The sequence below is a fragment of the Tiliqua scincoides genome, chromosome 5 (genome assembly GCF_035046505.1).
Source record: "Tiliqua scincoides isolate rTilSci1 chromosome 5, rTilSci1.hap2, whole genome shotgun sequence".
NCBI classification, from domain to species: Eukaryota; Metazoa; Chordata; class Lepidosauria; order Squamata; family Scincidae; genus Tiliqua; species Tiliqua scincoides.
Window position 1 is genome coordinate 40,954,944 of NC_089825.1, and position 13,318 is coordinate 40,968,261.

Consider the following 13,318-nt stretch of genomic DNA (forward strand, 5'->3'; position numbering starts at 1 on the left):
CAGCTGAAGTCTGTAAATCCCTTACTGTGGAGGAGTCCAATTGCTCTCTCCATCCTCATTTTATCTTGCTTAACCACAGGTTAGTGGTAGAGCTAATGTTTTCTATGTAAATGCCAGGTTCAGCTCCCAGCATTGCTAACTAACAAATTTCTAGTTAAGATGATTAATGCTGAAACGGACAAAGTCAGAGGGACTTCTCCTAGTTAGTTTGCAGGGGCTGTCATATCAGTAAAGGTGGCGCGAGCCATTTGGTGTGGTAGAGAAGCACTATCTGTCACTAGAACTGTACATCAAGGTACTAAAGTTCCTTACTTGAGCCTTTGAAATTACTTGAGCATGTGAGTATAAGCTGTGGGCATATTTCATAAAGAAAGATCTGGAACTTCCAGTGGATAGTTCCATGATGGATGTTTCTCTATACAGTCTCAGAAAGTAGTAAGCCAGATCTCTCTCTCTCTCTCTCTCTCTCTCTCTCTCTCTCTCTCTCTCTCTCTGTGTGTGTGTGTGTGTGTGTGTGTGTGTGTGTGTGTGTGTTCAAAAGTTCAAAACAATGGCAGGGAAACAGTTCTCAGTCCTGAAGCTTTGCTTGCTTTATGCAGGAATTCTGTGACTTTTGAAAATATAAAAATGGTTCCAAAGCACATTGGCACTTGCATGAAACTGCAATGTTGACTTGGCACTGCCTGTGCCCATTGCTGGCAGTGTGGCACATGGACATCTTTAGGCTCTTTCTCTGCTGTTTTCCGCATAACAGCCAATCATTGCGGCTGCTCATGAGGCAGGATTGGCAGCTGAAAAACCCAGATGCCAAGCTCTGGATTGTATGTCTGTTAGGTTTGTGGCTGATCCCTTCCCTGGCATCTGCCCTGGCACTGCAGCAGACTGTGTAGCTGCCTTTGGAGCTGGGTCTAGGATTGGTCTTCTGTTGGTTAGCATGCTCTTCTTAGTCTCTTGAAGTGCCCTTTATTGCGAGGAATAGGCCTCTTTCAGGTATGTACCAATGTACCACCTATGATAAAGTGTATGGCCTAGATAATCCCCCCCACTTTGTGAATGCAGCTGTTTTGAGCCCCATAGACAGAGGTACCTCACATACTATTTTATTTGTAAGAGTGTCATGAAAATCAACTTCCTAATTAATTGCATGGTCTACTTATTTCTTTTTTTTTTATAGGCTGTTATCTCCATACATGGCCTTAAAGCAGTGTTTCTCAAACTGTGGGTCGGGACCCACTAGGTGGGTTGCGAGACAATTTCAGGTGGGTCGATTTCATTTCAATATTTTATTATTAATATATTAAACTTGATGCTACCATGATATGTGACTGCATTTGGGAAAATGTTATAGACCTGTACTTTTAACAAACTACTATGTGTATTCTTCTAACAATGATAGCAAAGGAAACTTGCTCCTGGGTAAGTGTGGGTAGGATTGCAGCCTAGGACGGTGAAAATTTTTCCTGCTTGATGATGTTGCTTCTGGTCATGATATCACTTCCGGTAGGTCCTGACAGATTCTTATTCTGTCCCGGTGGGTGCTAAATGTGTGAGAACCACTGCCTTAAAGGCCTGTTTTGTAACCTTATGGTCTATTTTGCTAGATCAGGGGTAGGCAAATATTTTGGCAGGAGGGCCCCATCAACTTTCTGACCCTGTGTCTGGGGGGGAGGCAGAAAAAATAATTAATTTAAATTTCAAATTTGAATAAATTTACATAAATTTTTCATTTGAAATTGAAACATTGGAAACAGAACTGTTATGAATGAATGGATTTTACTGAACTTATTTATAATACAGATGAGAACTATAATACATGCTTATAGAACCACCTGTGAACTATGAACTGTTTGCCACACACCTCTTACACAATGAAAACAACCAGACCAAGCCAGAAACACATGGAGACATAAGTTGTTCAGAGGCAGTGGGGGTGGCGGTTAAAATAATGCCCAGGGAAAAGTAGAAAACACATGGAGACTATAAAAGGCCTTGCTCTAACTTGGTACACAGCTTGCATCTGGCGGTTGCAACTGACAATCTCTGCCCAGCATGGGCTTCAACAATCTCCAATGGGCCAGAAGCTCATTGGAGACTGGGGGCTGGATTGGGAATCCCTGATTGGCAAATGGCCCCTGGGCCGGGGTTTGCCCACCGCTGTGCTAGATAATCTAACAGGCTAATCCTACAGCTGCCTATTCAGAAGTAAGTCTCATGGAATTCAATGGGACCTACTCCCAGGTAAGTCTATATAGGATTGCAGCCTAAGAAACTTTTTTTTTTTGGAGAGAGAGAGAGAGAGAGAGAGAGAGAGCAATACAGAGACCACTAAAGAACTGCAGCTACACCTTTTTTGGAGTGACCAGACCATGCCATCAGCTCTTGAACCTATGTCACTAACTAATTTTGACTCCAAGGAAGTCTTCATTTCTGTTTTCAGAGAAAGCAAGTTGAAAACAGCATCTTGCTTTACTAGTTGCCACCACACATATAGAGAACTATTCCAGAGATCCAGAGCCCAATCCTATCCCAGTGGCGTAGCTAGCAGGGGGCGGGGGAGTGGAGAGCAGAGAGCAGTCTGCCCCAGGTACCACCCTTGGGGGGGGTGACACCACAAATGCCCCAACATCGCTAACATTACAGAGGTTCAGAATAACCTCATCATGCTCTAAACCGTTGGATGCAGAATTTCCAGCAGAATGCAATGCAAAACACCGGATTGAAATATCTCCTTTCCATCAAATGTTATGGCCGAAAAATCGGAAACAAAAAAATGCACGGAACCCTATGGAAAATGAAACTGAGCCATATCGCATGTTTACTTGTTAGTAGGCAAACGTGCCATAGTTCGTCGGAAAGGGCAGGCTGAGAGGACTCCAATGACACCAGAATGGTTCCTGTCCAATGAAAGCAGCCCCACAAAATCACCCAAAAAGTAAGTTCCTCCCTCCAAGCAGACAAATGTATTGAGCCCTATGGAAATCGAAAGAAAGCCACACGGTCGTGTTTACTTGCAGGAAAGCAAATGTGCCTTGGCTCCTGGTCAAGTCCGGCAAAGGGGAATGCAAGGCTAGTTGCGTGGTCCTGATCTGATGAAAGTGGATGCTTTCATCCAAATGCTCCAGAAGGCATCACCTCCCAAAGAATAAAACAGAGGGTTCAGCTGGTAAGGTTCATTTTATTTGTTTTTAGACTTGTAAAGCCAGGCGGGTCCTGATAGTGCTATGCTTGAAATAGAAGAATTTACACTGAACTGGGCACTGGGGAGGGCTGAAAATCTCACTGATATTTGTGTGTGTGTGTGGGGGGGGGGTTTGCAGGCAGGCTACAGAGAAAATTCACTTGGTGGAACAGGGCTGGCTTGCCCTTATTTAATTATTTGTTTTTCTTTAATTTAATTATTTATAATTATTTATTTTATTGTGCTTGATGATGTCACTTCCAGCCATGACATCACTTCCAGTGGGTCCTGGACAGTTTGTCGTTCTAAAAAGTGGGTCCCAGTGTTAAAAGTTTGAGAATCACTGCCTTAACTCAAAACAGGCCAATGAGACATTTGGGGGGGAGGAGTCGGAGGGGTGGGGTGACACCCTAGTGACCAAAATTCTGGAAATCGTGGCTTTTAGGAAAAATACCATCATTATACCATCTGATGCAGAATTTCATCCATTGCTTTTGGGGAAATATTCACTGCATTTATTTTCTGGCCATTATTATTATTCATTTCAAATCCTGAGCTGCTTAGAGGAAGGGTGGTATAAAAATCTGAATGAATTAATTAATAATTAAATAATTAATAATTAATTATGTCATATGGGGTGACTAAAATTTATGGACCTCGGGTGTCAAATGATCTAGCTATGCCACTGTCCTATCCCCCACCATCTAACACCATGCAACTGTGCTGACGGAGGTGTGGGGGTGATCAGATGACCAGCAAATGAATAGAAAGATCTGCTATTATGAATGGTCCATAGGATTGGGCTGCCAGTGTGGTGCAGTGGTTTGAGTATCAGACTATGCCTGAGGACACCTGGTTTCAAGTCCATATACTCTGAAGAAGCTTACTGGGTGACCTTGGCCCAGTCACTCTCCTTCAGCCTAGAGTTCCTGCTTCCTGTTAGTCTCTCTGTAGCGGGCAGGCTAGTTGCCTACACATTTGGCTCCTCAGTTAAGGAAGATTGTTAAACAAGAAACACCCATGCTGCAAGTGCTTCTATTTAAAACAAAGGTACAGTAATGGGTGTGCAGTGGCAGGATTTGGGGTGCTATACATACAGCCATCCCCCATGTTTGTGGCTTCCATTATTCGCAGGAGATCCTGGAACAGAACCTCTGCGCATACAGAGCCCTGCATATACAACACTGTTCTAATGTTGATATCTTCAGTGTTTTGTACACAACAGTACATTAGGTCACATCCTGCTTTGTAACTGACCACTGTTGCTGTCACTCCTATAGGCAGTGATGGAAGATGATGGGAGGAGCTACTCTCAGGAGAATGAGCCAGGTTGTGACTCTTCCTTGGGAACTTTGGGAACTACAGGCTTCTTGTTGGCCTCTGAAGCATATTGCCTTGTCACCTATTACCTCTCCAAGATCATTTCCTGGTAGCAAACGATTGGCCCTATGCTATCCAGAATACACTGCTCCCATTGGTCTAGTGCTAGCCAGAAAATGCAGCTTCTGTTGGCTGGAAACACAGGGCAGGCAGCTGCAGTTTTCTTCATGAACATTTGAATGGTTTTATGGATTTTAACCTTTCCTATTTTTTATAATACTGTAAAAATTACACTCAGGACAAAGATTGCTGAAACAAAATAATGTTATAGGAAGCAGCGCTATAGAAGGCATTATTGTACATAGATGGCAACGCACTCACAAGAATAATTTTTATTAAATCTTCAGGACTTAGAGCCCAATCCTGGGCTTGGCGCACCAGCTCAACGCCGTGCACACTGTCGCAAATGTGCTGTAAGACACGTATGCAGGCCCTACCGCTGGGCAAGTGCTGGTGGTAGCCCAACCTCTGTCACTCGGCAGTTGCATGGACCTCCAAGCAGCAGAGAAGTAAGCGGGGACATGGGGGAGGCGGGGAGGAGGTGTTCTGGGGAGGGGGGAGGTGAGCAGAGGGCGGGAAGGAGGCTACGGGGAGGCGGGGAGAAGTGTTCCAGGGAGAGGGAGCAGGGAGGGAGGGAGGCAGGACTGGTGGATCCAAGCCTCTCCATCGGGTTCACCATCGAACACGGAGGCATTTGATTCACCACTGACCTTTTGGTTGACGGTGAATTGAGTAGCCCCATTGCGGGTCTACTCGAGGGAAGGGGATGAAAGTCCCCTTCTTCTGAGGAGCCACCGCCGGCTGCCCGAACTATGCATGATGCGGCGGCAGCCATTTTCAGTGCCGCCACAGCTGCAAGCTCTGGGCAGCTCAGGATCGGGCTGTTAGTCATCGTACTGCTGTACTGTTTGTTTGAGTTCCCTGGCACAAACTTCCTTAAATCTAAGTTGGCTGCAAACTTTATTAGAAAGTTGTTTAAAAGGAAGCATGAATTTTTGTGCACAGAATCTTCAATATGGGAGTGATTTTCTTTCTCACCAAATTAAGTAGAAGAAAAAAGAAGAAGAAAGAGGAATAAAGGGAATTGTTCTAAAATGATATCAGTGGTGAAGGCAAGGCAGACAAGCAAGTAGTTGATCAGTTTTTGATGCTTTTAGCTCTCGTACAAATCTTACACAGTTTCTATTTAACATGAAATTTGGCAAGTGATTAGACCATACACTGTCTAAATGATTCTTAATTTTGGGGGAAAAAATAGACGTGCCAAGATAATAAAACTCCAAAAGTTGTTGCTGCACATGTACAGTAAACATTTTGGAAAGAAGTTTTATAAGATTTTTTAATTAGGTGGCTAAACTAGTTATGATAGACTGGAACAGCTTGGTCTGTGGGGTAAATAATGTGCATTTTAAAAACATTTCTAAATCCATATCCCCCCCCCCAATTGCCAGAGCTGTTCCAGTCCATTGAGTAAATAATGTACATCTTAAAAAATTTATAAACGCATATAATATGTAAAAAAGCTGCCGCAGTTTTGTATATTTTGGACCTAACTGGTATGAATGGCTCCGAAGCAGTGAGAGTCCCCAGCGATATACACTATATTCTCTTGACCCTCGGAAGATGCTCTTGAAATAAATAAATGAACCAAGCTATGGACAAAATTCAATTGCATGAACATAAGCATTGTGGCATAGCATGGTGTTCTGGGACCTTATAAGTTGTGCTTTTTATTCTAATCAGATTAGGTTATTGGCCTTTTCATTTTTCTCATGCAAAAAATACAGAGAATTTGTTTTTTTAGTGTAAGGCTGCCTTTATTTTTGTAATTCTTTGAATTTTGTGAGTTTGTGTTTGAAAGTTCACATTTATTTATTTATTTACTTATTTATTTATAAAATGGGTGTCCTGCACTATCTGCTCCCACTCATGTGGTGCTAAAGGCAGTTAACAGTATAAAATTTAAAAGCAACAACGAAATCAGAAAGCAGAACAGGCATCTGGTCTTCACCTGCCTCCTCCTTTATCTGCTTCTTCTCCCTCCCTGAATATAGTTGGGAATAAGTATATTAAGAATTGATGCCCTAGTGCCCTGCTGTTTTAATTGATGCCTGTTCCTATGTATATTCAGGAGCATCTTCATAAACCCGTTTTCATAGAATCATCAGAAAGGGGTGGGGCAGGTTTGAAAACAGGGGATGGGATCCTGGTGCATGCTGATATCATCTGGATCTACCCCTCCTTCCCTCCCCTGCTCTCCTCTCTCCATGCCCCAGAACTACCCCTGCCCTCCCCCTCCCATGCCACACCCCTGCTGTCAACTTACTAAGAGCAGTGTAGCCTTCAAGAGCTGTTGGCACTCATGCCTCACCTTTACCCAGGGGGCAGGAGGTCTGGTCTAGAGGGTAGAGCCTCCGTTTGCCTGAAGATAACATCCACAGGTCGCCAGTTCGAGGCCACCGGCACTGTGAATGGTGAGACCTTGAAGCAGCTGACAAGCCGAGCCGAGTTATTCCACCTGCTCTTTGGTGTGAGCGAAGAAGCGTCTTGGCTGCCCTCCATGTGAGAGATGAAGGAGCTGCTTGTCAGCTTGCGTGGGAGTAAACGAGGCCAGAATGTGATACCAGATCAGAAAGATCCATTTGAAATGTTGTGGTTCTTGAAAGATAGAACCTTCCTTCAATTGTAAAAAGCCCTACGGGGATTTAGAACAGCCTGCCTTTGTAAACCGCCTTGAATAAAGTCTGAGGAGAAATCTGACAACCAAGAAAGGCGGTATATAAATACCTGTATTATTATTATTATTATTATTATTATTATTATTATTATTATTATTATTATTATTACCACCACCCATAGGAGCAATGGCCTGGCTTTCTTGCCACTGCCACTGCAAAGGGCCTTGTGCTGCTGTAATGTGAGTTCCGACAGCACATGGCCAAGACAGAATTGGACCATTAGCCTACTTTTCTGTAGTTTCAACCCACTGGTTCTAGTTCTGCCCCAGGAACCACTATAAGCAAGCTCTCCCATTCTTCTGCAAGGCAGGCCATCATCTTGAAGATGGGTGTCATATCATCACAGGGGGCCCAATCCTATCCAACTTTCCAGCACTGATGCAGCCACAGTGCAGCCCCAACATAAGGAAACAAATATCTCCTTACCTTAAGGAGGCCTCCATTACTCCCCTGCTCCCACAGGATGCAGCACATGCCCAGTTGGCACAGCTGCATCTGCACTGGAAAGCTGGATAGGATCTGGCCCTGAGTCTTCCCTTCTCTAGACTAAAGATACCAAGCTCTTTTAGAAGTTCCTGAAAGAATTTGGTTTCCAGACCCCTCCCTATCTCAGTTGCTCACCTTGGAATCCACTCCAGCCTATCAATGTCCTTGTCCTTACACCCCCAATAAACATGCGAGACAAGTCATTTGGAATATAAATTAGGTCATCTTTATTGAATAAAACTAACTGTAAATCTGAAAACAACTCAGCAGTGGGTTCTGTCTCCAAACTCCTCCCTGCTTCAGTGTTGTCATTTGAGCTAAAGGAGACAGAAAACCAGCCTTAGGGGCATTCCCACCCTGAGTTCAAGCTGTAGGCCGTCTATTGATAGCCTGAAGTTTTCTTTGCAGATCCCAAGGGGTTGAGGAAACTGAACTGCACTGCCTTCCGCAAGTACTGTTCCCTCTAAAATGCTTGGCAACGAATCTCCAAGCCAAACTTTGCACAGAATGGAGCTCAGCAATGCAAAAGTTTGGCGATGATGTGATGATGTCATCACCAAACTCCAGAAGTGGCATCGCAGCACAGTTGTGATGTTGCACAACTATGGGATGGATCTGTGTACCTGTGGACCCCTTACAGGGAACACTGAACACAGAAAGCATTTGAGGTCGATTTTTCAATCCAAGCCAAAGGGACTACCAGCTTAGACTACCCTGAGTAAGCCGGCATCTGGGGATTGGTACTCTTCCTCCTTCTGATCCTGCTTACCCCAGGGTACACACCAAAATCTCTGCTTTCACTCTCTGGCCCAAACCATAACAGCCAGATGTGACCACCCTAGCTAAAAAAAAGAAATCCGAACCCATGAAAACGTGTGGGGTAGACAAAAAACCACCCACCAGAGCCAATCAGGAGAACAGCAAGAAATTCCTACCTGATTCCAAAAGGCAACCAGCTCATTTCAGACTGCCCAATAGTGGGTGGATGGGAGCCAAAACTTAGGGCACATTGTGAAAAAGAGGGCATATGTGAGCAAATGGCTCAACAGCCATGCCCCCTCAGTACAGCACCCCCAATGGAGTGTTAGGACTAGCCTGTCCATGCCATGTGTAATGATGGAGCAGGGCAAGAATGACCCAACCCAGGGTTCCCTGTAAGAATTGTGTGTGCTGTGTGGAGCCCTTGTGTGGCTCTGCCGTGGAGGAGCAGGGCCTCTGAATGTTCATCGGGGACAGAGCTGAGCCCAGGTAGCCAAGCTCCAACTGTGTAGACCCTGGGTATGGGCTAAGGAATAGTTCTCTCACTCCCAAAATGAGCAGCAGTGAGCAGTAAAACATGAGACTGACCAATCAGTTTCACGTGTGAATTCAACTGTCTTGGTTCTTGAGTTATCCTTGGCTTCCAAAAGCTATGGGACAAATAATTCAATCACAGGGGTATGGCCGTTTTAGTCATGTTAACCCAGTTCATGATCCAAGTCAGTATTCCAGGGTGGCCTGAGTGGATTGAGTTGAGGCTGCTTCACACACTCTTTTCTTTTTTGGGGGGAGGGGGGTACCAGTTTCCTTTCCATTACTTTTCTGAGGTATTCTGGGCACTGGGTACCTGTGGGGTGGTCACCTGACCTCCTGCCTTCTATAACTGGCAAAAATTGTGCTGTAAAACTGGCAAAAGCATTAAAATTTTTTAAAAAGACAAGGTTCTTTAAAAATAAATGCCTTTTTACCCTTCCTGGCATGGTGCTCTGGCTGGGCAGGGCCCCAAAATGTACTTAGTTCCAAAGTCCTTTGTTCTTAAGTCTTGGTTGGTTGGCAACCTTGGGTCTCGAAAGACTGTGGTATAAGTCTACAGCACCCGGTATTCCCAGGTGGTCTCCCATCCAAGTACTAACCAGGCCTGACCCTGCTTAGCTTCTGAGATCAGATGAGATCAGGCACGTGCAGGGTAAAGTCATTTCCAAAGGTTTCCAAAGAGGATTCAGCTGCATATTACCTGGAGCTGCTTGCAGCTGCAGGAAATCATGTGTTGTGCCAAGCAGGAAATGACTGACCAACCTGTGATGACTGTCATGATGACTGACCTCCAGCCTTCTTTTCATTTGTCAAGAAACTCCTATTTGAATACGGCACATCCCTCCCTTTGTTCTGAAAGCGACTGTTGGACACAGCCAGAGATGCTGGAAAACTCCTCTAAGTTGGGGCTTGAAAAAGAATGTTGGGGGCTGGTAAAAGCCCACCTTGAGAGGGGAGCTTGTAGATCCCTCACCCCAAATTCTTCTCCAATTCAGGTCAAAATCCGAGCTGGAAAAGATTTATGTGCTTACCTTCCTACATCTCCATAAGCTTCCCTATCACCCTTCCAATGCTCTTCCCCCCAAACACACTCCCCTACCCATTACTTACCAATTTGGGTCCATTACTTACCAATCAGGGTGACTGGAGAAAGAAAACGGGCTGCAGGCAAGGAGGTGAGCTTGTGAACAGGCTGTGAAAGCACTTCACCCACTTACTGTGGGAGAGCTAGTCTCTCCCACTGAACAAGTGCTCTTAATGTCCCAAAGGGAGAGCAACTGGTTCTTCTAGCCCTAGAGAACTTGAGGGATTGGCTGATCTCAAGTCTCCGATCAAAAGGTGCAAAAACAGGATATGTTTCACATGAACACAACCGCACAGCACTTATGAACAGAGAGAAACAGTAGCACTCACAAAGTGTGCAGTCAGTGTGACTCATACAAGGCAAAGACAAGGGAAATAGAGATGAGTTGGAAGCTGCAACATAGACCAAGTTTACTTATCCTGCAAGGCTTGAGAGCATTGCGTTGCAGAGACTGTGGTGGCAAGGCCCAGGGTACTGGCTATGCTAACCTTCTGAAGAGGGGTCTGCTAGACAGAAAGGCAAGCCTCCCTTGAAGGGAGCAGGATAAGGGAGCCAAACTACTTGTCTTGGGGGGGGGGGGAATGAAAGCGAGCGAGAGAGAGAGAGAGAGAGAGAGAGAGAGAGAGAGAGAGAGAGAGAGAGAGCAGCCTACAAGCTGACCAGCCAGCAGCTTTAGTTGTGCTTAGGGAAACAGAGATACCACTGGGACAGAATAAGGACAATTGTTCACTGCCTTCTGAACATAAATGGTGCTCCTTTGGTTAGGACAGGGATTGCATCATACAGGTACTGCCCCACCACTTGCACCAATGCACCAGTGCCAGTACAACTGCAGCTTCACATCCTTGTATTAAAATAGGACTTCATGGGCATGGCTAGCCATGTCAGAGGCCATTCCTATCCAATTTTCCAGTGCCCGTGCAGCTGTGCCAATGGGGCATGCACTGCGTCCTGTTCCCTTACTTTGAGGCTGCATTGTGGCTGCACTGGTGCTAGAAAATTGGATAGGATTGGGCTTTTAGTTAGCCAGGGCTAATTGGTCAGTTAGTAATGGCAGTAGAAAATTCACGTGGGCATTTTAAAGGGAGATGTATGCACCTTGGCATATGTCAGTCACAGGACATGGCAAAGGAGAAGTAGGTCAATCACAATGTCCCCTTGCACAATCACCACTAACACTTTGGGCATCAGCTAACCCAAGAGGTTCTAAAGACTAAATATAATTTTGTTGCTTCTGCTTGGATCTAATCTTCACTTTGGTTTTGATCCCTCTCTTTGGGGCAACTGACTGTGTTTGGTGAGCATCTTTTGCATATTTTCTTAGCTCCTAAGTACAACATTTCTGTACGTTTTGTATCTGCTAGCCCCAGCATTTACTGCCTACGAAAACCTCATAAATCTACTTCATTTTTCTAATAAGACATGAAAGTCCTTAATTGGCCTTAATGAAATGCACTTAAAGGGCAATAAACGTGTTTAAGCCCCTCTTTCAGGGTGAGCTACAGTACTCTCGCTCTGCTCTGTTTTAGCCTTTGTGGTAATTAATCACTTATTCATATGTGGCACATCAGTAACAAGATCAAGCAATACTGCACAATTGCATGATAACAAGCAGCTCATATATGTGTCAAGATTTAGCAATCCTTTTAAAAGCCTAATTTAAACTCATTTTACAACTAACCAGACTGCTTCTCTGAAGCATTTTTATCCCGTATCTTTTTACATATTTCTGTTGAAATGCTTTCTCTCTTTTCCCCCCCTGTTTTGTTTATAGAGCTCAGTTTGCCCTAAATCCATTGATGGCACCAGAGTGAATTTCAGCAATGCAAACATTTAACATAGTTTTTTTTCAGTCAACTGGAAAGGCTATAGGCTTGAGTCGCAACCTCATTATAAGAAGACTATGTCAGGATAAAGGGTGGATATTTCAGTCAGCAAATTAGTTACAGCAACATGCCGTATTCTTATCTACTTATTCAAAATAAGTCCAATAGCGACGTCTCGACTGTTATACCATGAAGGACATAGAAAACACTTTCCCATAAAAATTATCTCGCTTTTTCTTAGCAACGTGGTACGAGTTCCCCAGAATACCTCTTACACCCCACTCCTAACCAGGATGACGTGAAAGTCTGATTGATTTCAGTGGCACTACAAGTAAATGTGCTGTCCTAACTTTTTTGCACCATGACTCAATTTTTAACACAATAATCTCTCACAACTCACATCTTATTGCAGCTGGCGCAAGGCTGGGGACGTAATGTGGCCGCCACTCTCATAAGAACATAAGAACAGCCCCACTGGATCAGGCCATAGGCCCATCTAGTCCAGCTTCCTGTAACTCACAGCGGCCCACTAAATGCCACAGGGAGCACACCAGATAACAAGAGACCTCATCCTGGTGCCCTCCCTTGCATCTGGCATTCTGACATAACCCAATCACTAGAACTGCTGTTGAAATAAGGCATGTCAGTGATGTTCTACAGAGCTGATGTGGTGAAATGTGACACATTCCCTGACAAAAGTGGAGGTCACTTAAAATTAGAGATTTATGGCAATAGCTGTTCCTAATGATAATGAGTGTTTGTAGAGATTTGGAACTCTTGTCAGTAGGAGCGGCGACCAGCGATGAGTCCTGGGTCTTGTGCTGGGCAGAGCACATTGCATGAAAGGGCTGGGAGCGGGCTGAAAACAGTTGAGCACTGGGCAGCCCTGGGACCTCATGACCCACCCAAGATCGGCTTACAACCCACACTTTCATCTCCCTCAGTTTAGGAACTACTGAGCTAGGGGACAGGCAAAGTAGGTGATCTACAAGCACTGCTATCCAAAGGTATCCAAAGGCCCAGGCAAAACCGAGCCACGGAATCCTAGAACCAGACACAAAATAACATTAGCATTTGAAACCTTCCTGGTGTGTCTCTTGAGATGTAAGACCCAGACAGGGCCTGCCTTCCCACAACATGGAGATGCTGTTGAAGTTCCCCAAGCTTGGGCCCGGAAATGAACTTCAGCTGCTTCTAATGCTTGCTTCACAGATGTTAAGATCCAGTTGTTAAATGAAGAAGTCTGGACCAGGGCTGATGCGGAGCTGTGTTACAGATGCTCTCAAGCTGTCTTTCTGCTTACGACAACAAATGCATCTGCACACAAGGTTTA

The 13,318-nt window shown here is 44.8% G+C and overlaps 1 pseudogene; it reads right to left on the minus strand.

Annotated features, from left to right (window-relative positions):
- Window positions 1-9,625: 9,625 nt before the first annotated feature.
- LOC136654737 (5S ribosomal RNA) lies at window positions 9,626-9,741 on the minus strand (annotated as a pseudogene).
- Window positions 9,742-13,318: the final 3,577 nt, after the last annotated feature.